Source organism: Arvicola amphibius, chromosome 3 (genome assembly GCF_903992535.2).
Source record: "Arvicola amphibius chromosome 3, mArvAmp1.2, whole genome shotgun sequence".
Lineage (NCBI taxonomy): Eukaryota > Metazoa > Chordata > Mammalia > Rodentia > Cricetidae > Arvicola > Arvicola amphibius.
In genome coordinates, this window is record NC_052049.1 from 24,370,755 (window position 1) to 24,395,276 (window position 24,522).

Genomic DNA, 24,522 nt, shown 5'->3' on the forward strand with positions numbered 1-24,522 from the left:
CTGGAACATGTTTCTTAGGTTCACTTCTTGCTAGCAAAAGACTGATGTTTTATTGTTTATCTTTCTGTTGGTCAGATCTAGGGAACAACAGGATAACTAAGACTATAGCAATCTCATATTTATACCTCTGTGTTGAGTTCTTCCTATTTTTACCAAATAAAATTATAAATTTTGGCTCAGTCCTTAAGCTGAAATATGAGCCCCTATGGTAACCCTGTTATTTTTCTTAAATTCCTATTTTGAATTCTCCTTATAGTAGCTATGAAACCTCTCAATATTATCAAATGATTTACTTATTTAATATCTCAACAAATGTAAAACTAACGCATTCTCAAATGATAATCCACAAAATTATGAATACCAATAATAAACAGCAAGGTCATTTGCAATTATATTTGTCTGTAATCTGACAATTTCATGGTGTAATCCAGCTTTCTCAACTGCCATTGTATTAGCTTTTTTGTTTTGCTCTGTTTTTCACGGTTATAAAAATGCTGGTGAGAAGAAGTGCATTCATTTCTGTATGTATTTTAAAGATTTAACTACTTTTTTTTTTTTTTTTTGGTTTTTCGAGACAGGGTTTCTCTGCGGCTTTGGAGCCTGTCCTGGTCCGATTTAACTACTTTTTACATTTTAACAAGCCTTGTATGTGCAATGCTAGAACACCTACAAATCCCTGTGTGCAATGTGAATGGTGACACGGGACCCTCATCCACACACTCTACATGATCCTTCATGGGATTTTTCCATGTACACTTGTTTGCAAAAATAATAGTGCATGAAGAATGTTCTCATATTCTTTGTTGTCCCTCATCTCCTACCATCTTGAAAAAATAAGACATTCTATATTTATCACTTCTCTGTGTATCTCCTTACTTGACAACACTAAAGTTCATTCTGTATCAATTTATAAATCTCAGGTTGATTCTCTTTTACATATAGCTGTTACTCCTATAAGTGGACAGACTGTAGTTGCTCTTCTCTTCTTATTTAAATTTATCACACATTAGGAAATAAGTCTATCATATCAGTCATATAAAAAAATTATTTCTCCCAACCATTAAATTTTCTGTTAATTTCATTTTGTTATTTTATTCATTATCCAGGAAAATGTATTTACGTCATTCATAGGTTGTCATTTTTAGGCTATTACATCCTGGGAATGGCTGTTCCTGACTAACAGGATAACTGGAACAGTAGAACAGAGTACTGTAGGCAATCTGAACTCTAAAGAGATTTGAAAGTATGAAAACTAAGCCGGGCGGTGGTGGCGCACGCCTTTAATCCCAGCACTCGGGAGGCAGAGGCAGGCGGATCTCTGTGAGTCGAGACCAGCCTGGTCTACAAGAGCTAGTTCCAGGACAGGCTCTAAAAAAGCTGCAGAGAAACCCTGTCTCAAAAAACCAAAAAATAAAAATTAAAAAAGTATGAAAACTACAAGATTCAGTAGAATTTGTCAAATGTAGGGTTTTTAATCTCAAATGGTTGGAGAAGTAAGGTCAGAGACTAGAAGTCAGAGAGGTTGACACTCTTCTGGCACTGTTAATGGCAGAAATGAGTGAAGAAAAATAGTGACCGGGAAAAGAAGGTTTGAACTAGAGCAAGGGGAGCCAGGGAATGCTGAGTCCCCATCAGTCAATGTACTGTATGAGGATTATGAAAAAGACAGGAAATAGTGAGGACAACTGGAGCTCCACCAGCAGGAAGAGGGAAAGAGGAGAACCCTGGGAGTTCCTTGTGCTAGGGAACAGGGAAGCCTTTAAAGAGCCAGAGCTCCCAACATCCTCCCCAGGTCAAACTTAACATTATGCCTTCTTTTCTTTCCTAGCCACACCCAGGATACTGAGCAACAAGCCCAGCACTTTCTTCAGCAGCCACAAGGTGGCCAGAGTGAGCCCCAGCAGGAACAATAGGACATCCAGCAGGTGCTGCACATGCCATGGCTGTTGAAAGCCATGGGGCTTTAGATGTGCTCCTCCCCCTGTTTGTAGGATGTGGTCAATCCAGCCCACCAGACGCTGGGAAGGTGTGAAGGGGTGGGAGCGCCTGATGGCCCTGGCAGTCATTGCTGCAGTCTTGAACCTGAGGGCAGACACAGAGAAATGTGTTACCAATGTGCTATGCCAGTTCTTCAGACCTTATAACATAAACACACACACACACACACACGCACGCACGCACGCACACACACACACACACACACACACACTCACGCACGCATGCACGCACGCAGGCATACACGCACGCACATTTTTTCTAGTCTATACCCAGCTTCAAACAAAATTGTTGGCATACACTTAACACTGTCTACCTGAGTCCCCATTAAAAGTACAACAAGAAGCTAAAAGATAAACCTTATACAGAGGGATCAAAATTCAACTTTGAAGGGAAATTTTTAAAAAATAACTATGTTTACTATGTTTGTAAGGATTGCAGCTATGATACTGAAGTAGTATTCGCATTAAATATATTTGAACGTATGAACAGGATATATATTTGATTATATGAGTAGGACTTTGAAGCATGAGTATTTAGTCCTGGTGTTTGTGAAATTATTGTGTAGATGGTCAACTGCTTTTGTCTCTGTTCCTGTCTACTTTATTTTATCTTTGTGAAATTTTCCTTTATAACAGGCCTGCCCTTGGCTCTAGAAGTAGAGTGGGAACAGATAGTCAGTGCTTCCTCGTGGTGCAGGCTTTCTGTGTGCTAGTGTGGGACAGACAGTGATAACACACATGACTAAGACATTACAATCTAGTACAGGGTCAAAGAGAAAGTACTGTATGATGACTGAGCACAAGTACAGAAAAATAACAGCCAAGTACATGATCTCCTAGGAGGACAACATTGGAGAGACTGTCCTGTGAGGTCCACACAAAGACCCTGAGGAGGGGAGATCACTGCAGTAAGGACATGCGAAGGTCCTTGTCATGGTTTGAGGAAACAATGGCTCCACAACCACAGATATCTGAATGTTTGCTCCAGTTGGTGGACTGTTTAGTTAGGATTAAGAATTGTGATTTTGCTGGAGGAGGTTTGTCACTGGAGGTCTTTAAAAAGACCCACACCAGGCCCAGTCTTGTTCTTTCTGCCTCGGTGCCCTGCAGCCACACTTGCCAACTGGATGGTCATGGACTATCCTCCTGAACTGTAAGCAAGATCATCTATATTAAAAACATACAAAGGTTCTCTCCTGCTTCAACTGGAATTCAATGAAAGGTACCCAAAATATAAGACGTCATAAAGATAATTTGTGTGGAAAAAAATCATCACACCACATCAAGTAGAAGTGTATTCTTAGCACCTCATCTAAAATTAAGAATAATAGCAAAGGGAAATTAGGACTTCAAGTATCACACATGTATTTTACCACACCCCACAGAATTCCAGTTTTATTGATAAACAGACTACACAGACCCCTTAGTGTTAGGCCTGCATTCAGTGTAAGCAACCCCAACCCCATAGAGCTGCATACCTCTTGTCTTCTATGACTTCCTTCAGTGTAAGAGCAAATGTCTCTGCCTTGAGTGTGTCTACATGAACAGAAACACCAATTTTCTTGGCTTCTATAAGGACCATGTTTTCAGGCTGGTCTGCAAAGAAGGGAATCCCCACCATGGGTACTCCATGCTGGATGGATGCTATTCATTCCACCGTGGGTGACAAAAAGTCGAATATTAGGATGAGCTGTAGCAAAATACAAAAATGGTCCAATATTTTACTGTGAAAGTTTCAGATACCAGGTAAGGCAGCAGACCCAAGAAATACCAGTGTGTTGTAGAGAATGGTTTTACTGATTTTTTTTCCTTTGAGATTTGCAGTGGTTTAGGATACAAAATCTAGTCTTCCCAAGGCAGAGAGATGCCTTACTTCAATCTAAAAAAAATCAGGGACTTAGATAAGGAAGAATACATGGAGAGTGGCAAACCAGGCATCTCTGTCCTGCTCATCCTCACCTTCTCCATGGATATGTCCTCTTAACTTTTCTAACCTCAACTCTCTCTGGCTATTCACATCTGGTCCCTTATGAATCTTGTATTCTGTGTATTTTCTCCTCTATTTTAATAGAACTTTACTAAAGAGGATGGTAGAGGTGGCTAAGGGAATTTCCCTTTGCTCAAGAAATCAGTGTCTCCTTATCATATTGTAAGGTTTCCCTGGTTGGCTCTCAAACAGCTTCCACATCCTCACAACCACAGCGTTAATGTTGTAAGTGTCTGAGTTTTCAGCCCTTTCCAGACAACCAAGATGTGTCTGCATGCTTACATTCATATGTGTGTCTCCAAACCTGTGAAGCAGCTCTCACATCATTGTGAGAATAGTAGCAAAATAGTGGCATGTGCCCCAAGTTCACAGGGTTTTCAAGATTGGGTTGGAGGGATCAGTCTGGAGTTCTGATAATTCAAGACTACCTATCTGTTTAGGTACTTGGGGCCTGTCTGAGTAGGGAAGGATAAGGAAATAGCGGCTATCCAGTCTAGAGCAAGCCTGATTTCCGCAAGAACTCTAGTTGCTTTTGCCTGCCTGCTAGAGACCTATCTTTAAATATCAGCAGACGTTTCTTCTACATGCCCAAGTGCTCAGACATTAGTGATCTATTAAGTCCCAATACACATAAATGGTAATAAAGTAACAGGTCTAGGAGGTGCTTACCCAGAAGGTCAGCTTGGGGAAGCCAGTCCATGATTTTGACATTTGGGGCCATTCTGACGTCCTTGGGCCAATGATCATCCTTAACCGTCCACAGCACGCCTTGAGGGAGGCGAGCAAAGGCACTGTTCATCTCCTTAATAAGTTCCTTGGTCTGATACAAGGATGCTACGGAGCCCAGGGCCACAAGGACAAAACCTGAGTCTCCAAACGTACTGATAAAATCATCCAAGTCCTAGATAAAAACATAAAGGTAAGATGTCAAAAGAAGTGGTTTGTGAAAGACAAGGCAGCCATGACATGAAACCAGGTCAGGTGTTGAGTAAGCCCATGTTTAGTTGCTTGTGTTTGGTTTGATAGAATTCCTCTCATAGAGCCTGTACAGCTGTGTTCTGAACACTGACTGCATTGATTTTATCAGTCATCACTTCACCATTGTGCTCTTATGAATTGCTCTTCCAAGCAAATACATAAACAAGATTTTTTTTGTTTAGTTTTTCAAAACAAGGTTTCTCTGTAGCTTTGGAGCCTGTCCCGCAACTAGCTCTTGTAGACCAGGCTGGCCTCAAACTCACAGAGATCCGCCTCCCTCTGCCTCCTGAGTGCTGGGATTAAAGGTGTGTGCCACCACTGCCCAGTTTATAAACAAGATTTTATTTGAGTAACTTATTTCTACTGCTTAAAGTATAAACTCAGCATAAACTGATTATTCACGGCATTTTCTTTCACAACTCCTTTGGACGACATTTGTATTATTTTATAATCTTGCTAGAAATATAGCATACAAAATTTCTTCACTTTCTATGTTGCATAATGTCTTCTACTCTGACATTGTTTTCTAGCTTTGATTACAGAGTAATGATAGCTTCATAGAATGGGTTGATAGTCACCTGTCCTGTGGAACTGCCAAAAACATTTATAGAGAAATTGGCATTAATTCTTAAGTGTTTTGCTTAATTACCAATTAATCCATGTTATATCAGGCATTCTAAATGAAAGATTTTTTAATTATTTCAGTCTAATTTAATCCCATCAGTTTCAGATTCTCTGTTTTGAGTTAGTTGTGTTAACAAACATACACAGGAATTTGTCAATTCATGTAGATAACTAAATTGATGATATATCATGTTTGTATAATTCCTTTATCATCTTTATTGTTTTAATTAATAGCAGATAATTTTCCATTTTAGAACTTAATTATTCTATTATTCTTTTTATTTATTTACTTTTATTATTTTATTGTTTTATTATTTATTTATATTTATTTTATTATATTATTTATTTTATTGTTATTTATTTTTTATTTTCAATTTCATTTCAGTGACTCCAATAATTTGTCCGCAAACTGCTGTTTTGATTTTATTGATTCTAATCTTTCAGTTTATTGTTTCAGTTATCAACACTGTGATTCTTTTAAACCTCGTCTCTCCAATAGCACCCTGTTCAGTCCTCTCTTTGTTACCTGTGCCTTATATAGAATTGTAGCCTCTCAATTACAAGTAACTTGTGTGTATTAATGAAGATAATAACATCTACATATTATATCTTAAGTCTCATTTTTTATTATTCTACATTATTACATTGTGTTTTGTCTCATTTTTCCTTGATATATAACATTTGTAAATGTGCCTCTTGATTTTTCCTTTAGTCTCACTGGTTCTACTATCCTGTGTTGTCTCTTTTTACATACTGTTGATGTCTGTCTCATCCCACTGTGATAATAGATATTTGCATTAATTCAAGATTTTGAAAATTATTGGGGTTGCTTTTTTGTGTATCATCTAAGGCATAAACCAAGGAATGTGCATTAGAGAACACATGTTCTGTTCTTGTTGGAAAGACCACTTGGGACTTGGGACTTGGTTTAGCAGCTAAGAGAACTGGCTGTTCCTCCAGAGGACAACAGCTCAGTTCCCACACTTAGATCACAGCCACCTGCAAATCTACCTCCAGGGCATCCAGTGCTCTCTTCTGCCCTCTTCTGGGGCCAGATATGCCATGCACATGATGCATAAACTTGTATGCATGCAAACACTCAGGCACACAAAATGACCTAAAAAAATAAATTCAAAGAATTCTCTATATACTTCTAATCGTTCTATATAAACTATGTCATATTCAAGGTGATAATTTATATGAATATTCTTCTCATTATACAACTGTAGAATTGCAGTTTTCAGTAAAAATCTATTTCTTATTTAAATTTCTAACTTATTGTTCTTATTGTTATATCATATTTGTGCATATATGACATATTTCACAGTAAAAACTGTTTCACAAATTTGAAATAATATTTGCATAGTGTTTAAGTGTGCTATATATAGGTTTTGATCCTCTGTGAATGTTTTGATACAGAGTCTGCTTTTCCTCATATTGAAAACCACCAGAGTTTATTTATCTTCCCCATGATTCTTTTTTTTTAAGATTTATTTGTTTATTATGTATACAACATTCCTTCCATGTATGCTTGCCTGCCAGAAGAGGGCGCCAGATATCATTGTAGATGGCTGTGAGCCAAAATGTGGTTGCTGGTAATTGAACTCAGGACCTATGGAAGAGCAGTCAGTCCTCTTAACCTCTGGGACATCTCTCCAGCCCCGTCCCCATGATTCTTTATGAAACATGTAGTTGAACATCCCACAGAGTAGATTCCAGACGCTTTAGTCAAGTATTCCTTAAAAATATTTCTTCCCACTTTTCTCCTTATCAATTCCATCATCTCTCTGTGCCAATTTCTGAGTCATCTGTATAGAAGGTGAGGCCTCTGTCAGTCACATAGACATCCCATCAACTTGGGATTTTTCTCCAAAGCCCAAATAAGAAATCTCTTCCTCCTTCTAAAATAATATAAGTATATACCTTACTAATTATTCCCAAACACTTCTCACCCACTGCAAGGAAGGGTACGCACTCGGTACCCAAGGGAACCAGAAAGAAAAATCCATACCCTCTTTAATTTGAGCTGAAAGTAGTAAAAACATTACCTTCATCACCTCAGCATTTTAGCCCCCACTGTATAAAATCAAAGGAGGTCATTATTCCCAGCATAGGACAGGGAACCCCACAGTGACAACTAACCAACAATCAAACATCCTTAGCTCTCTGTACATTCAAATTTTCAGCTGTAGTGACCCTGAGTCTATATTGAACACGCAGATTACATGCAGCATTGATAGTTTGCAGTACTGGATGGAGTACAAAGGGCTCAGTAGGCTAAGAACACTAAATAACACAATCAGTTCTTCTTGTCTCTATTGGTAAGTTCTATCTAGGTACATGCCTTGTGAAAGTGTTATCTGTTTCATGATGAAGAGCCTGCCTCCTTAACAAATACTATATGTATGAATATTCACTATATTTGTTACATATATAGCTCAAAATTCAATGGGAAATAGCAATACTAACTAAATGACTTATTCCACCAAAGCCAGAAATACATAGGTTCAAAAGAAACTCAAACATTCTACTATATAGCCAAGTCTTCAACCTTAGCTTGGGATATTCTACCACCATCCTTTCACAACCCTACAATGGACTCTCAGAGTGCCTACCTTGCCTTAGAGCACTTCCTTTCAGGACATGCCTGCCAAGTGACAATTTCCACCTATGGCAATTAGCAAGAAAATGGCCCCCATGGAGAGTGGCACTGTTAGGATGTATGGCCCTGTTAGATTGAGTGTTGCCTTCTTGAAGGAAGTGTGTCAGTGTACAGTTGGCTTTGAAATCTCCTAAGCTAAAGCTATACCCATTGTCCCGGCTGACTTCCTGTTGCCTGTTGATCAAGATGTAGGACTCTCGGCTCCTTCCTCAGCACCTGCCTGCATGTCACCATGTTTTGGGCCATGATGATAATGGACTAAACCACTGAAACTGTATGCCAACAGAATAATATGTTTTCCTTTATAAAGTTGTTGTGGCCGTGGTGTCTCCTCACAGCAACTAAGACACCACCTAAGCACTGTAAGCCATTGAATTAAAGATAAACTGAGGGCTAAGGTTTCACTCACTTGAGGTATCGGCCTGGCAGGTTTGTCCATCAAGCCTCCCACATAGACTGTGTTGGGAAGCAGGGGACGAGCAAACTCAAAGGCAAAGTCAGAGTTGACAAACCACAGCTCGGCTTTTAGTAGAAGATCAGACAAAACTGGCCGAGAGCCTTCTGCAAAATGTTCCTGGATGGTTGCATCATATTGAGAACGTATTTGTCTTTTCTTCATGGAGAAATCAAAGAACATCAGAAAGTTCTTCACTCGGCCCCAGAAGTCCATTTGGTCAGTTAGTCTTGAACCATACACTGGAACATAAGACAAGGGGCTAGGGAGTCCAAAGTCAATAGAGCTAAATAGCATGGGAAGAAAGGCCACAAATGGTTTTTCAAGTTTCTCAGCAATCAAGAAAACACAAGGTTCTGCTGCATCCAAATATAGGAGGTCAAAGTTCTTTTTCCTTAAGGAGTCCATGATGTCCTTTCTGCTTAATAAGTGACTGCATATGTTGGCAAAGTATTTATATATCTTTACAATAATGTGATGATTGAACCTGCAAAAATATTTTGGGAAGATATTACATACAGTTTAAAATAATGTTAAATTCAATGAAAGTATTCTACAACTAGACAAACATAAGATTATAATATAAAAAACACTTATTTTTTTCTATTTTATGTGATACCTAAACTTAACTGTGTGTGCATGTATTTTTGATGTGTTGTGTGTTTGTGTGATCTTGTCTTTTTAGGTGATAATTAGAAAAGAGGTCATGAGAGCACTTAAAAATAAAAAAACATCGGAAGTGATTAGGAGACATGGAAGAGTGTGTTTAAGGAAGGGGGCAAATTAGAACAAAAGATAGTGGCTCATATTCTTTAAAATCTATAACAAAACCAATTTTTATATATGCATTTAAAATTCTAATGGAAAACAAAAGTATGATTGGAAGATTTTTATCTGAATACATGACTCTTACTGACTCCAACTTCCATTGAAGATTGTGCTAAACTTTAGTCATCCTATTGATGAATCTTTCACTTCAATGCTTACCAGATAAGCAACCTGGGAAGATGCACAAGTGTGCTATGTCATCCTGTGTAGCGGTATTTTGTTTGTGTTTTAAAATTGAAGCTTGCCTGAAGATCAGAGTGCAGAACTAAGCCACTAGAGGCCAGGTAGTGGTGGTAAACACCTTTAATCCTGGTATTTGGGAGTCACACATCTTTAATCTCAGCACTAGGAAGGTGGAGACAGGGGTGACATGACTGGGCAGAGAGGAACATAAGGCAGGAGGACACAAGCTGGAAGCAACAAATAACTGAGTTGACTTAAGGTCCACTCCATGAGATGAAACTCATACCCAACACTGTTTGGATAATCAAGAACCTGAAACTAAATAACCCAAGAACCTAGGGAAAAAACAAATACTACTGCCCTAAAATGCAAAGCAAAACAAAATGCATCAATAAAATGACTTCTAAACATATTTTGCTAAGCTAGTAGATCAGTAACTTGCTCATTCACCACCAGAGAAGCTTCCTCTTGCAGAAGATGTCATGAAATATAGAGACCCACAGCCAGGCACTATGCATAGTAAGAGACCTTGAAATATTCAACCTTAAATGGAATGTATCCGTCATATCTCTCACTTTGGAGATCAGGAAACTGAGAAAGAACATACAGAAAGAATGAAAGAGTCGAAGGAATGGAAACACCAAAACTATAAGGGACTATGAATCAACATGAGCAAAGCTCATATGAACTTGCAACACACACTAAGGCAGCACACACACACACACACATACATGCTGCCAGTTTAGTATTTTTATGGGATTTCTGAGTGTACAAAAGAGTGGGTCTCTGAATCTTGTGCCTTCTCTTGAGTTCTTTTCCTTTTTTTCTTATCCAACTGTGATATGATATTTTTGTTTTCTGCTTTTAAATTTTGTATTTTGTCATTATTATCCCTGAGAAGCCTATTTGTTTTCTAATGAATGACAGGAAGAGAGTAGACCTGGGTGGGAGGAGAGAGGAGAGATATTGGGAGGAATAAAAGGAAAGAAAACAATAATCAGGATATATTCTGTGAGAAAAAAAATGTTTTCAACAAAATAGAGGGAAAGGAAATCTTTTAAAGTAGCTTAATAGAATAGGACCAAAGCATGACAGATGACATATGCACATGCAATGGAGCTTCCTCCATTAGGAATTGTATGTAGGAAGGTGACAAAGTTCATGGAAGAAGGTGGCTCCTCTGTCCCTGAATAGAGAGGTTGCAGTGACTGTGCTGGCTTCATTGAGAGGACATGAGCAGATGACAAGTAGCATGCAGAAAAGAAGGTCTAAAAGTCACATCTTCCACTTTCTAGAGAATATCCCATCATTGATCCTGCTGTCAGTCATCTACCATGCACCACTCAAAGAAAATCCATCCCTACATCAATGAATTTACCCACTCATCTTTTCTCTTAAACTCAGTCTAAGCATCATGCAACTATCATCTACCCATGTGTAAGACTGGATTAGTAATACTTTGGTTCCAAGAAATGAAACAAATTACCTGTCAATAAATAATTCTTCCATAAGTAGAGAAAATCTATTATCAAGTTCTGTTTGTTGATCTTCAGGTAGACACCAGGTTATAATCTCATATGACATATTCTCCTTTTTTAAATCTAGGAAAACACCAATTGAGTAATATTTAAACATATCACAATATACCACACATTATTTCAGTGATAAAAAAAATTGACTCAGTTTCACATCTTTGTGGAAACTGTGTTTTGATCTTCAGTGGTTTGCTCTTCCTTTAATCCATTCAGTTCTGCAATCAAATAATACTTGTTGAGATTTTACAATAATTTGAGAACTTCGATTTTTTTTTTAGTTTTTGTTTTTCTAGACAGAGTATCTCTGTTGCTTTGGAGCCTGTCCTGTAGCTCATTCTATAGACCAGTCTGACCTTGAACTCACAGACACCCACCTGTCTCTTCCTCCTGAGTGCTGGGATAAAAGGTGTGTGCCACCAGAGACCAAGTCAAGAACTTTTATACAGTCTTCAGTAATGAAAATTTCCAGCAACAGATTTCATTTAAAGACACAGCTACTATTTTTCACTTTACCAGTGATGAAGAATAAAGGAAAATAGTCTGAAATGATTCACTGACTCTTGTCATAGTGAGTCAGGGTTTGCAGTAAACTACAAGTCAGTTTGATTATAGAGTCTCTGCTTTTCATAGAAAAATTAAAATGAAATAGGCAATGTGTTGATTTGCTTGTTTGTTTTTTGTTGTTCCTTTCATGTTTTGTCCTTGTTTTATTTTTTTTCTTTCCTTTTGTGCCAGGGTCATATTTAATGACCCTAATTGGTTTCAACCCAAAATTTTATTCTTTAGGCATTTTAGCACTTGGATTTTAAAAATGTGCCAGAAGAAAGATGCAGTACGAATTCTAATTGGTCTTAATAATAAAAGCCCAGAGTGAGATATTAGGAGCTGAAAGCTGAAGGATCAGAAGAGCAGAGCGGCAGCCACTGGTGCTCTTACCACTGTCAGCACTCAGACTAAAGGGCGATCCTGTCCCTACAAATCCTCTGACTGCATCTCAGTCTGGATCTGCTTCTAGGAATCCTCACAATGCCTGAATGTCTCTCCTCCTGCCTTATATTCCACCCTCTGGTCAACCATGTCACTCCTGTCTCCACCTCCCTAGAGCTCGGAATAAAGATATCTGATCCCAACTGCTGGGATCATCTTTTTGTGAACTCTGTTTTTTTTTTTTTTTGACAGATTCAGTGTTATGTAACCCAAGGTGGACTTGAACTCACAAAGATCCATCTGCCTCTGCCTCCCAAGTGCTAGATTAAAGGTGTGTGCAACCATTGCCTGGCCACTATGGCTAGCTAGTGACTTAGTTCTGCACTCTGATTATTTGTTATATCATAATCATAATATCACCACTCAAAGAGATTTTGCAGTGTTTGTTTGATCAGATTTAAAGGCTCTACCTCTAGTCAAAATGCTAAGTCAAAAAAAGGAACAGAAGGTAAAAAGGAAGGAAGGAAGGAAGGAAGGAAGGAAGGAAGGAAGGAAGGAAGGAAGGAAGGAGAAAAGAAGGGAGGGAGGAAGAAAGGATCCACCATGCTTAAACTGATCATCTAAGCACTCTTGTGTAATGAATAATGATTCCACTTTTGAAGTTTGACTCCTGAAATTTCAAGCAATATCTCTCATTTTACCAGAAAAAAAAGCTCAACCCATCCTCTCATGTTCTTGATAAGAATTTCAAGTCAAGAGACCTAGGCCAAAAACAGAATCCTCACATGAACCTAACTGGAGAATTTCAATAATTATTATTTGATGAGAGAATATAGGATTAGAACTTCCTTTTCATTGTTCCTACACCATGTGACACAGTGCAAACCTACATTGAATCTCAGACAAAGTCATGATTATAGATTGCAGGACAAACTGTGGTTCATTCTCCTCAGCAGAAGGACTCTCACCTGTATGTGTATGAATCAGTGGTACGCATAGTAAAGTGTTGGGACGGATACCCCATACAAAATATATCCAGATGAATAGATCTAACTGAATGCTTATGCCCATACAACACCGATAGCAGTCACAGAGCATCCTGGAAAATGCCCTTCCTGTCCCTAGTGATTCCATGTCTTTAGCTAAAAAAAATGCTATTAAAGGGGTTGCATGAAGAAGCAGCCACAGCATCATGGAAACACAAACAATGGTTCACTTCAAACTTGATTTTAGACTTGGACCTTTCAAAATTGCCATTCTCTTTGATGATTCTGGGTAGGTCTCTCTGGGGGAAGTGGTTAATAGGAGAAGCTTAGAAAGACAAACATCATTGCCAAGGGAAGCCAAGCAACAATCAGAAGAAGGAACTGAGTGTGGATCAAGTGTTGTACAAGAGCATACACAAAGATGTTCAGAGAAAACTACAAAGGACTTGCATTACATTTTGTGTCTCTAAATTAGCATTAATATCAGGAGAATCTGACTGGTAGAATCATTAATAATTGCATTAAGGCAAAAGTTTCCGACACCAGAATATGTCACTGTATTTAAGTGGCACCATCTCTGCCTTTCAATGTCACCAAATGTAAAACTAGAAAAAAAACGAATGACCCATCTTCAATAAGACTAAGTATTCATAGACTTACATATTAAAGTACTTCCAGCAACATTCCATGATGGGCTTGGTTGTGCATTTAGCAAATACTAAAGTTCGTATCACTTAGTCAGTTGACAAAAAAGGAAGTGCTGTGGGCCCTCTCTAACATAGGTAACAATGCTGCCCCAAATGGAAGGAAACTGAGCCTTCATCAAATACAATCTATTTGAAAAGATGTTTAAATCAGAGAAGGTTAGCCCAAACTATCTCTATTTAAAAACTCAGTTTGAACTGTTCTTAAATCTATAAAGAAAGGATACCTGACGGGCTATTACTACAACTGTTGGCCTCAGTTCAGCAATGATGTAAGAAACAGTCAGTCAAGTGAAATACTATCCAGGGGTCACACATGGCCCTCTCTGTGCCTCTCTATGCCCTTATTCTTGATTCAACTGTTGATATGTCCAATACAGACGAGTTTCTATAGGCTTCAAACACTTAACACTGTTATTTACTCCCTGTGATCTCTCTCTCTCTCTCTCTCTCTCTCTCTCTCTCTCTCTCTCTCTCTCTCTCTCTCTCTCTCTCTCTCTCTCTCTGCCTATCTGTTTGCCTGTCTCTCTGTCTGCCTTCTTGAGACTTCTGATATTTAAGGATAGAGGTGTATTTTAATTTCTGTTGAATCAACTTCACCTTACATAGTGAATGAAACTGTTATAAATTTTCTTCCTCTGATAATGTGCACAATGCTGCTAGAGATAGGTTCTAATCAAAAACTGAATTAGAAGTTAGGGACCTCATCATATCTGCTCTACCTGCTAATTAACTAACCACCACAACAAAGAAGAAACACCCTACTACATGGTTTAAAGAGTGTTTGGTCAGTCAGAACATGTATACAAACATGTCCTGGCCTGAATATTTGTAGCAAATCACTGAGGATCATTGATGGTATTAGATTAGTATCACAAAAACAGAAACACCATCTAACTTGAGACATTTGGCTAGTAAAATGTGGGTTAGACAGGTATTGATATGTTGTTCAGTTGTTACAGTACTTGCCTAGGGTATACAAAGTCCTATATTAGATCACAAGGACCACATACAAACTCAAAATATGTGGTACACTTATTATCCCAGAGCTCAGAAAGTAGAGAAAGGAGGAACAGAAAATCAAGGTGATTATTTACCATAAAGCACTTTTGAAGCCTGCTTGGGATACATGAGAACCTTTCTCTAAATGTTAGATAAATAGAGAGAGAAGGAGAGAGAGAGAGAGAGAGAGAGAGAGAGAGAGAGAGAGAGAGAGAGAGAGAGATGAATTTACAGTTAGTGTTGAAATATGGCCAAAGGAATGAAGCATAGTGAAAAATGCCTTGTGGAAGTGTGAGAGAGGCAAGGGGGCTTTACCTCAAGTTCATTTTGTTCCCCAGATTTTGGTTGGATATGATTTCCTGCCTCCTGCAATAAACATTTAAATTCAGTTTATAGGACATGGCTATACTTGTTAAGTATCAGAACATAGCTATAGAACACAATAAGCTGAAATGATAGCTTAATGTTGTCCTCAGTGTAACCTGATTAGGATATGATCTTCTGTCTTGATTTTGTGCTTTCCCAGATATAATCTATAGTATACTCTTAAACTGCTTTATCCTGAGAAAATTCTGAGAAAGGGCTGCTCTGTTAATATTTTGTAAGTGCCTACTGGCATTTATTTACATGGTTTTTCTGATCCTGTTTTTCTGAACTAAACAACATTCTTTGGATCATTGCTTTCATTGTTATATATAAAATACACAAAAACTGAAGTTAAGTTTTTTTTTTACAACATTAGACTGTAGTCTACCTCATTCTTTAAGGTCTTCGAATCCCAGGTCTTGAAGACAGATAGATATGCATGGGTCAAAAGTGAGTGTCAGGAAGCTTGTTATAGGATGGCAAAGAAGTATATGGTCAGAACATTAAACCCTCCTTCCTGGTACTATCAACTAGAAACCTTTACATCTTCAAGATGTCTGTCATGTAGTTTATCACGTTGAATAATCACAGAACAAAAGTGATCTAGAGGGAAAAAAATAATGTTTAAATGTTTCAGTAAGAAGTTTCAGTTTATGGTTGGTAAAAATGTTATTGTAATGGTATTTCTAAATTGATAAATCCACTTAACTTCTACAGGGAAATAAAAAGGAAAGACAAACCCATTATCACATCTGAAATGTGCAGTGCTTATGGATGGAGAAAGGACCTCTGAGTTGGGACTAGTGACTCATCGTATAATCCAAAAAGTTGAGAAGACAAAATAAAAGCTTGAGTTTGAGAACAACGATGGTTCCAGAACAGCCTTGACACATCTCAGAAACCTCAGAGAAAGAAAAATAAAGAAAAGAACACACTGGTAGCAAGTAGGAGTACATAGTTGCAGGGGAGAGAACAGAAGGAGGAAATAAAAGACAAAAGAAATCTGAAATCAGCAACACTTGAATCTATGAAGAAAAGAGATCAGGTCCTTTGCTATCGGAGAAATTTGCGCATAGCTTGATAAAGGATAAGAGAGTCTACAGCTTTGAGCAATAGATCAATGGTTGTGGGACTAAAAAAAATAGGGTGAGCATGAATTGCAGTTATAAAACCAGACCAATAAGGACAATTAAATATAGAAAAATATATCCAAAAAAAGAAGTGAAGTTTTCTGAACTCCTGTGTCCTAATCTATCAGCAGTGACTGATGATTGTCTTCAGTTTGGTTATGATTCTCTGTATTCAATAAACAAAGAACTTTTTGTATCACTATGCAGAGTTTTGGGGATGCCACTGATTTTTCAAGAATCTGAGGTCTTCTTAATCACACATCCTAAAATTTGTGCATAAATATAATGGCCACTAGAAAATAGTTCTTAAATTGTAGTTCTCATTAAAAAATACATATGGATTTGTGTGACATTGAGTGTAGCAATTCTTGATAATTAAAGCCCTCAGTATGGCAGAACATGTCTGTTCAACACTACAATCAGACATATTTGACGTAAGAATTTCTCAAATGATCAGTAATCATGTGTAGTGCTGACTGGGAGTGACACTCAAGTAATTTAATCTATTTTTGTTGTCATAATAAAATACTTGATATAAGTTAACCTGTATTTTTAACATTTTACTGAGATGGCTCTGCAATTAAAAGTGTGTATTACTGAGGGCTATTTTCAGTTCCCAGCAACCACTTCAGGCAGCTCACAACTGCCTGTTAACTCTAGGTGCAGGTGATCCAACCACCTGTTTTGGCCTCATTAGACACTTGGACATATATGCATAAATACACACAATCACACAAAATACACATAATGAAAATAAAAATAAATCTAAAAAATACTTTAGCTCATAGATATAAAAATTGACAGTCTAAGACAGCATGGAGCTGTGTGAATAGCCTTTGAGGGGTGCCATTTCACTGCACCCCAATACAGAAGGTGATGTGCATTATGCATGGTAGATACAAGAACCACAAGACAAAGGAGAAGAAAGAGACCAGAGAAGGAAAGGATCTTTCTTTTATAAACACCTACTCCACAGAGAAATAACCCACACCTGGAAGGACAATGTAATTCCTTTCAAAGTGTAAACCTTCATAAGTCAATCAGCTTTTATTACTTCTTAGAACTCAATAATGTTCAATGCCTTTGGTTCTAGAACATTAAGGTTTAGGGGACATACTCCAGTCATTGTCAACCTATACCACGAAGTAACATACAGAAATATGTCATAGGAGGCAAAGAAAACATAGTTTAATGTAGCAAACATAGTTTGCTACAAAACCTGTACATACACACACACATACACAGCATGATTTATCTCTAAATAAGACCAAATACACAACTTTTATCAAAAGTTAGCATTTATTAATTAAGTGATTTAATGCAATAATTGATTTTAAAAGTACCTGGGATGGGAACCTTTTCATAAAGCAGAATGGTCACATCATGGCCATGGTCTTGAAGAATTTGTGACACATGGTTCATCACTCTATAATGGCTTACACCTAGAAATAAAACAGAAGTTCATTTTTCTGGAGAACAATGAAAAGATTTCTGATTAACATAAATGAATGATATGAAGAAATCCAAAAGTAAGTGTAAAGACACAGAAAGCCTCACAATCCATAGAGCGAAACCAGCTCTTCCATGTTCTCAATTACGGTGTAGGTGATATCCAGGATGAGAACCCAGAGGTCTGGCCAGTAGTAATTTTCCACCAAAGGCATGAAGACCATGCATGAAGAGAGGGCCAGCAATTAAGACATTTGCTGCTCTCACAGAGGATTTGGGTTCAGTTCACAGTGCTCACATGATGGCTCACAAACATCTGAAACTCTCTTTTCAGGAAATCCAACACCCTTTTCTGGCCTCCACAGGCATTGGTGCACATTTTATATGCTATATGTGGAGCCAAAAGACTCATAAACATAAAATAAAGAAAAGCATTTTACAAATCTGAAGTTTCCCATGCTTGACATAATGAGCTACTCTGTGGATGCCCCAAAACGTGAGCCTTTTCCAACTTGTCTGAAGGTCAGAGAGTTTTAGATTATTCAAAGTTATTAACAAGTGTGGCTACCACACCTTAACCTAGGGTGTGGTTGCTTTGTGTTTTGGACTTTAAGAAGGCTCAGACACGTAAATCTACTCTACCTTGACCAAAGGCCAGAGCATTCAAGTATACTTCTGCTCCTTCTTTAGAATTAAGAGATTTGACCTAGGGAGTAGCTGCCTTCAGGATATAAGGTCTAGGGTGGGTTCACTGCCTAAACAACAGAATGTATTTCTCAAGAATTAATGACTTGATGTCTTAAGTATTGAAGCAAATAACTGTTCAAGTTGTGCTTTGTATCATGTTAAAGCAGCCTTTGTATTCTTTCCCTTTTAGAATTGGGTATAAATGTGCATGGAAACTAAACACCGGTGAATTCAGCATTCAGTGTTTGCTAAATTGCTCTCTCATTTCTGTCCTATGTCTCTGTGATTCTTTCTTATCTCTGTTTCTCCTACTTAAAATTTTCTAATCCTCAAGCTCCTACCCTGAGATATAAAAGCCTTCCGTGGTTAGGATCGTGGTAGAAGTCACACCATAAATGCTGCCACCACACAACTCTGCTTGGACGTTAGACATTCTTCATCCTGTGTTACATTTATAGTTCCCACGGTGTCTTCCCACCACTACAGTCATTGAGTTAAAAAAAATTACCACAGTGAAGTAAAATACATAACAATATGAGGCTGATAACTTTTAAGTGACAGAAATTTTCATGGGAAAGAAGAGTATGAAGCTTTTACTTAACTTTCTCTTCTTAAACCTGAGTTTACATCCTTTGAAATAAAGTCATTAAGGATCACCATGAGGCCTCAACATATGGGATGTCGTGAAGAACACCAGACACATGAGAAGCTGGAGCAAAATAAATTCTCCAACAATCCAGGGATCCTCAGGAAATTTATACTTATCATTATAACAATAGCTTCTTTATCCACAATTTCTTTAGAACATTAGTTTTTAATCCAAAGTTGAAGCAGAGAAAGATGAACTAAGAAAAGAAATGGAAGCTGTATAACAAAGGCTGGGAAGGCAGAATGACTGGGAGAGCTAAAAGCACCATGTTTACATTAGGGCAGAGCAGGAGAAGTCAGGGAAATGGAATGGTGAGTGAATCATTGTTTTGTTTTATTGATTTTTATTGAGCTCTACATTTTTCTCTGCTCCCCTACCTGCCTCCCCATGCTCCCAGTTTACTCAGCAGATCTTGTCTTTTTCTACTTCCCATGTAGAATAGATCTATGTATGTCTCTCTTAGGGTCTTTATTGTTGTTTAGGTTCTCTGGGACTGTAATTTGTGGGCTGGTTTTTCTTTGCTTTATGTTTAAAAACCACTGTTTTCATTCCCACTTGTGTTGTCTGAAATAACACAGCATGGATAAAAGCCCACTACACTTTGGACTTCCTGCTCCCGTTCTCATAGAATAAGAACAAGTCTGTCCAGTAAGACAGCCGTTCTTCCTGAGGATTTCAAAATGGGCAAATGTATCAAGACTTGGGATTTAGTCAGATGGTGGTGGCATACACCTTTAATCCCAGCGCTTGGGAACTCTGTGAGTTCGAGGCCAGCCTGGTCTACAAGAGCTAGTCCCAGGACAGGCTCCAAAGCTACAAAGAAACCCTGTCTCGAAAAAACAAAAAAACAAACAAACAAACAAACAAAAACTTGGGATCTTTCCATTCATTACATAAAAGAAACAGGACAAAAGGAGATAGATGAAGCAATTTCTTCACCTGAGGCTCAGTGATCATTTCAGAATGCGAGACAAGATAATTTACAGCCAAAGGAACATGGAGTTTGCTGTGAGATTATGTCAGCAGCAGGAACACCTAAACATGTGCTGAACAAGAACAACAGCATACACGTGGTAAAGTCAAGGTGGGAAAGCCCAGGAGCCTTCAACCCTGCAGACACACACACACACACACACACACACACACACACAATGTACACATACACACATACAAACAGAGAGAGAGAGAGAGGAAAAAAGCAAAACACAAACAAAACCAGCTGCAATAAAAACAGATGCAACTAAGAAATACTGCGAGTGGGAAACAGGCTTCCCTAGAAAAGACCACACTAATTGGTTATCCAATACAAAATGGTCATCTCTAAAATCATACATACAAGTAACACTATACAGACCGAGTAGGTTATATTTAGTAGTACATGTGTATATACACATACATGTATGCATGTTACAACAATTAATGAAAAATGAGGCCATGTGTTTCAAAGAGATCATGAAAGTGTATATGGGAGAGTTTGGAGGGCAGAAAGGGAAAGGGAACATAGTTAATTATAATCTTGGAAAAGAAAAGAAATATTTTTAAAAGCAGGTAGAAAATGGGATCAGAATTTTTAAAAATAGTGGCCATGTCCCACTATGAAGATGATCATTAGAAAATGTGTGTGGATTACTTATGTGACATTAGAAGGGTGAGACATAGGATTGAAAGACCCTGCCCAGGCCCTTGATCCTTGTTTTCTTCTTTAGAGAGCCGAGCAGAAGGTTCAAGCCCATGCCTAAACTCTGTGTTTCGCTATAGCACTGAGGTCCTCAGGTTCCAACCCTGAAAGCAATTTAAGGGTGACACACTATTGTTTGAGAAAAGTTGAGTACAATCATCCTTTCATACGAGCACACTTTCAAACTTTTACTTTCTATTATCCAAAAGAAATAAAACACAAATTACATTTGAACCATAAAATACAGAATTATAATACCCATCCATATTCAAAAATGTTGAGAAAGTAGGTAAAACACAGTAGGGCCCACTAGAATCCCCCTGGGGATTCGAGTCAGCACTTCAATTCCTAATATTTATCTCTTAGAAATTTAGGGAAAATCTCTGAATGTCTTACCCCTGCCACTGAGAAAGGGCTTAGTAGTACATCTAAATCTCTGTCCCCTGTCCTGTGTGATGACTACTTCCACAGCAGTTAAAAGAAAACTTCTGCTTTCCATAAAACTCTCATCTTCCAGATGGTTATGGCATAGCCTTTAATCCCAGCACTTGGGAGGCAGAGGCAGTCTGATCTCTGTGAGTTCAATGCCAGTATGTTCTAAAGAATGAATTCCAGGACAGACAGGGCTACACAAAGAAATTCTGTCTAAGCAAGCAAACAAGCAAACAAACAAACAAACAAAACCCACAAAGGAGGGGTCAGAAGTTGGAAAGATTGCTCTGTGGTTATGAATGCTGGCTGTTTTCCCAGAGGACTCAGGTTCAATACCCAGCACCCCCATGGAAGCTCATAGCTGCCTATAATCAAGTTTTAGTATATCTGAAGCCTCATTACAACCCCCACAGGGGCTGGGCACATGGTTGCCAAACAGACATACATGCAGGTAAAATATTCATGCAATAATAATAAATGATTTTTTTAAATTATCATCTTATTGAGATAGTTAGGAGCAGTGAATAGGACAGGATACAACGAACTTTCTGTTCATTGTTAAATCCATAATGTCATAGCTCTGCCATAAAACACTAGATTTGGGCCAAGGTTGAAATGCTTACAGCATTCCCTTATGATTAGACAGCTAAAGGAGGCAGAGTTACAGATAGATACACAAATGTATACACAAGGGGCTTAGTGATAAAATACCTTAATTTATATAAACTCCTTAGCAATTCTACAGAATAAGCAAAGACATAGCCAGTTTATAAGAGCAGAATCATACTCGCTTCAGAATGAAAACCTCTTCCTTATAAGTACTGCAAAATAACCTAAGTAAGCCATCCAGTTTCACTTGCTTTTTATTTACTTTTAAGAATCATTAATTTTAGAGGTCATGGAGCAAAACAACACGTGAGTTATTTCCTGACAACTTGGCATTGGGGAATAGCTGTTACAACTGTGTTGAGGTCATAGATTGCAAATTAGTGGTCTATTTTCCTTTGTGGAGGCTGAAGTTTACTTTTGCTAAAGTCTTGACTCTTTACTGGCACCCATAGGTGTCCAACTGAGATTATATAGGAAAACACATTAATCAACTCTGTCTTCCTATTATATGTGTCATTTCCTGCCTTAATCTTTGGGTCACACATATTCAACATTGAATGCAAACAAGTTGATCATTTGAAAAAAATGTATTCACAAAACCTATATGTGGGTTTAAAGTTGCACTTAGTACTAATATGTATTCCAAACAGTACTGTTATTGGTGATCATGTCCCTGAGTCCTACAAATTATCATGTGCCCCATAACAAACAATAGAGCCAGAACATTTGTTTAGTAAGAGTAGCATGACAGTTCCTTGAATAATATGGTGGCCTGCTGGCATGCAAACTTCAGTGACTGGGTGCTTATACAGATGAAAGAGAATTTCTTTTGAAATCAAATATGTTAGCCTCCTCCAGTAAAAAATCTGGAAATGCTCACTGCTCCATTTTTTTGGAGGAATAGACTGATAACTTTGAATAATATGCCTCCTGTCTACTTACAACCTAAGTCCTAGTAGAGAAGCCTTTCTTGTCTTCTTTACAAAACACCACTCAGTCTACTTCTGCTCTTTCTACATTGGATGCTATTTCAATGTAATATTTATTTTATCACCACCCTTTGGTACAGTCCCTACTAAGCACCACATTGCACACTCCATATGACTTCCCTCAGATTTGATCTTAGCCTAGCTATGAAATCTCGTGTATAGATGATCCAGTACATGCTGTTTTTATGAGACATGTCATCCCAAGTGTCCTGGTCTTACAAGATTCTATTTGCAGCAGATACTCACCCATTGCACCCATAGTTAATATTTTTGAAGCCTCCAAGAAAAGAACCTTGGCGAGAAATAAGCTCACTAGAAGCCAAATCCGATGCTCAGTCATCTGTACAACTCACAGAATACAGGTATAGGATCCACACCATGAGAATGTGCACCAGTAAGGATCCCTGGGAGCCTCTGTCACAAAGCACTGGCTTTGGCCCTGAAATGATATTTTAAAAAATGAGGAGATCTTTTTCAGGTCTTCCAAATGCCCTCTTGTTCTTTACCTTGTCTCTGCAGCTCACTTTCAATGGGACATTCTGTTACACCCTCCTTAATCAAAGCTGATAAATGAATAGATGAGTTAATATTTAACTTGTCCTTTAACTCCAATATCCTCTTTACTGCTCCAACACAATTCTCTAAACTGTGACTGAAGGGACCTTGAGAAATCCAGTCAATGACAGCATTTTGAAGTGACATGTATCGTGAACATTTTACAGGCCCATTTACTAGCTTGTAAGAGTCTGCCTCCTCTGTCATTTCTCTACTTGGATCCTATTGACATATCTGTTACTCATTAAGCCAGGTTCCAGTTCTAAAATCTCCAATAATGACAATCATAAGCTAATTTCCCAGGAAAACACCTAAGATTATCCTCAAAGCCTCTCACTAGTCACAAATTCATGAAAATGTGCTCGTGGCCTAAGTTCTGGACTTTATCTGAAGACAAAACAATTAAGGTTGAACCCAGGGTTCTGAATGAATATCATAAAGCAGAATGGAAGTATTACACCATCCTCCCAAGTGCAAGCACAAGACAGCTTCCAGTTCTGCCACTTGTAAATCCACCCAAGAGGAAGGAGCACATTGTCCAGCGTGGTCATCTTCACATCCTAGTTGAAAACTGATAACTTTCATGAAGTTTCCCAATACATCCTCAAACAGAGGGAATCTGCTTCCGGACTTTCAAAGCATGCAGAGGAATACTGCCTGAAGTTCTGCTTTGCAGCATTGCGTCTTGTGTCTGCGTCTTTACCTACATCTGAGTGTAAGTATTACATTTGTACATATTCATGTTTGTTTCACATCCATACAACTGAAAAGACCAAAAAAGAGAGAGAGAGAAATAATGTGAGAAAGGAAGCTGCACTGTTCTTCACAGGAGATCTTCAGTCCATCTACTTTCCCGGATTTTCACATGAATTAATGTGATAGTAAATTTCAATGTCAGCTTCACTACGTTAAGGGATACTAGCTTGGTGGGAAGGTTTTATTGCTGGCCATGTGTGAGATTGCATCCAGATGGAAGTAGCCTTTGTATCGGTGAAAAATGTAAGGAAATTGCACCCTCATCCAAAATATCTGAGCACTGTTGCATCTGTTCAGCCCTAGAAGTACAAAAATTTTTAACAAAGATGCAGATTCTTTCTTTTTGCTCCTCTGA

General features: G+C 38.1%; 1 pseudogene; it reads right to left on the bottom strand.

Annotated features, from left to right (window-relative positions):
- Window positions 1–1,447: 1,447 nt before the first annotated feature.
- Window positions 1,448–23,849, bottom strand: LOC119809589 (annotated as a pseudogene).
- Window positions 23,850–24,522: the final 673 nt, after the last annotated feature.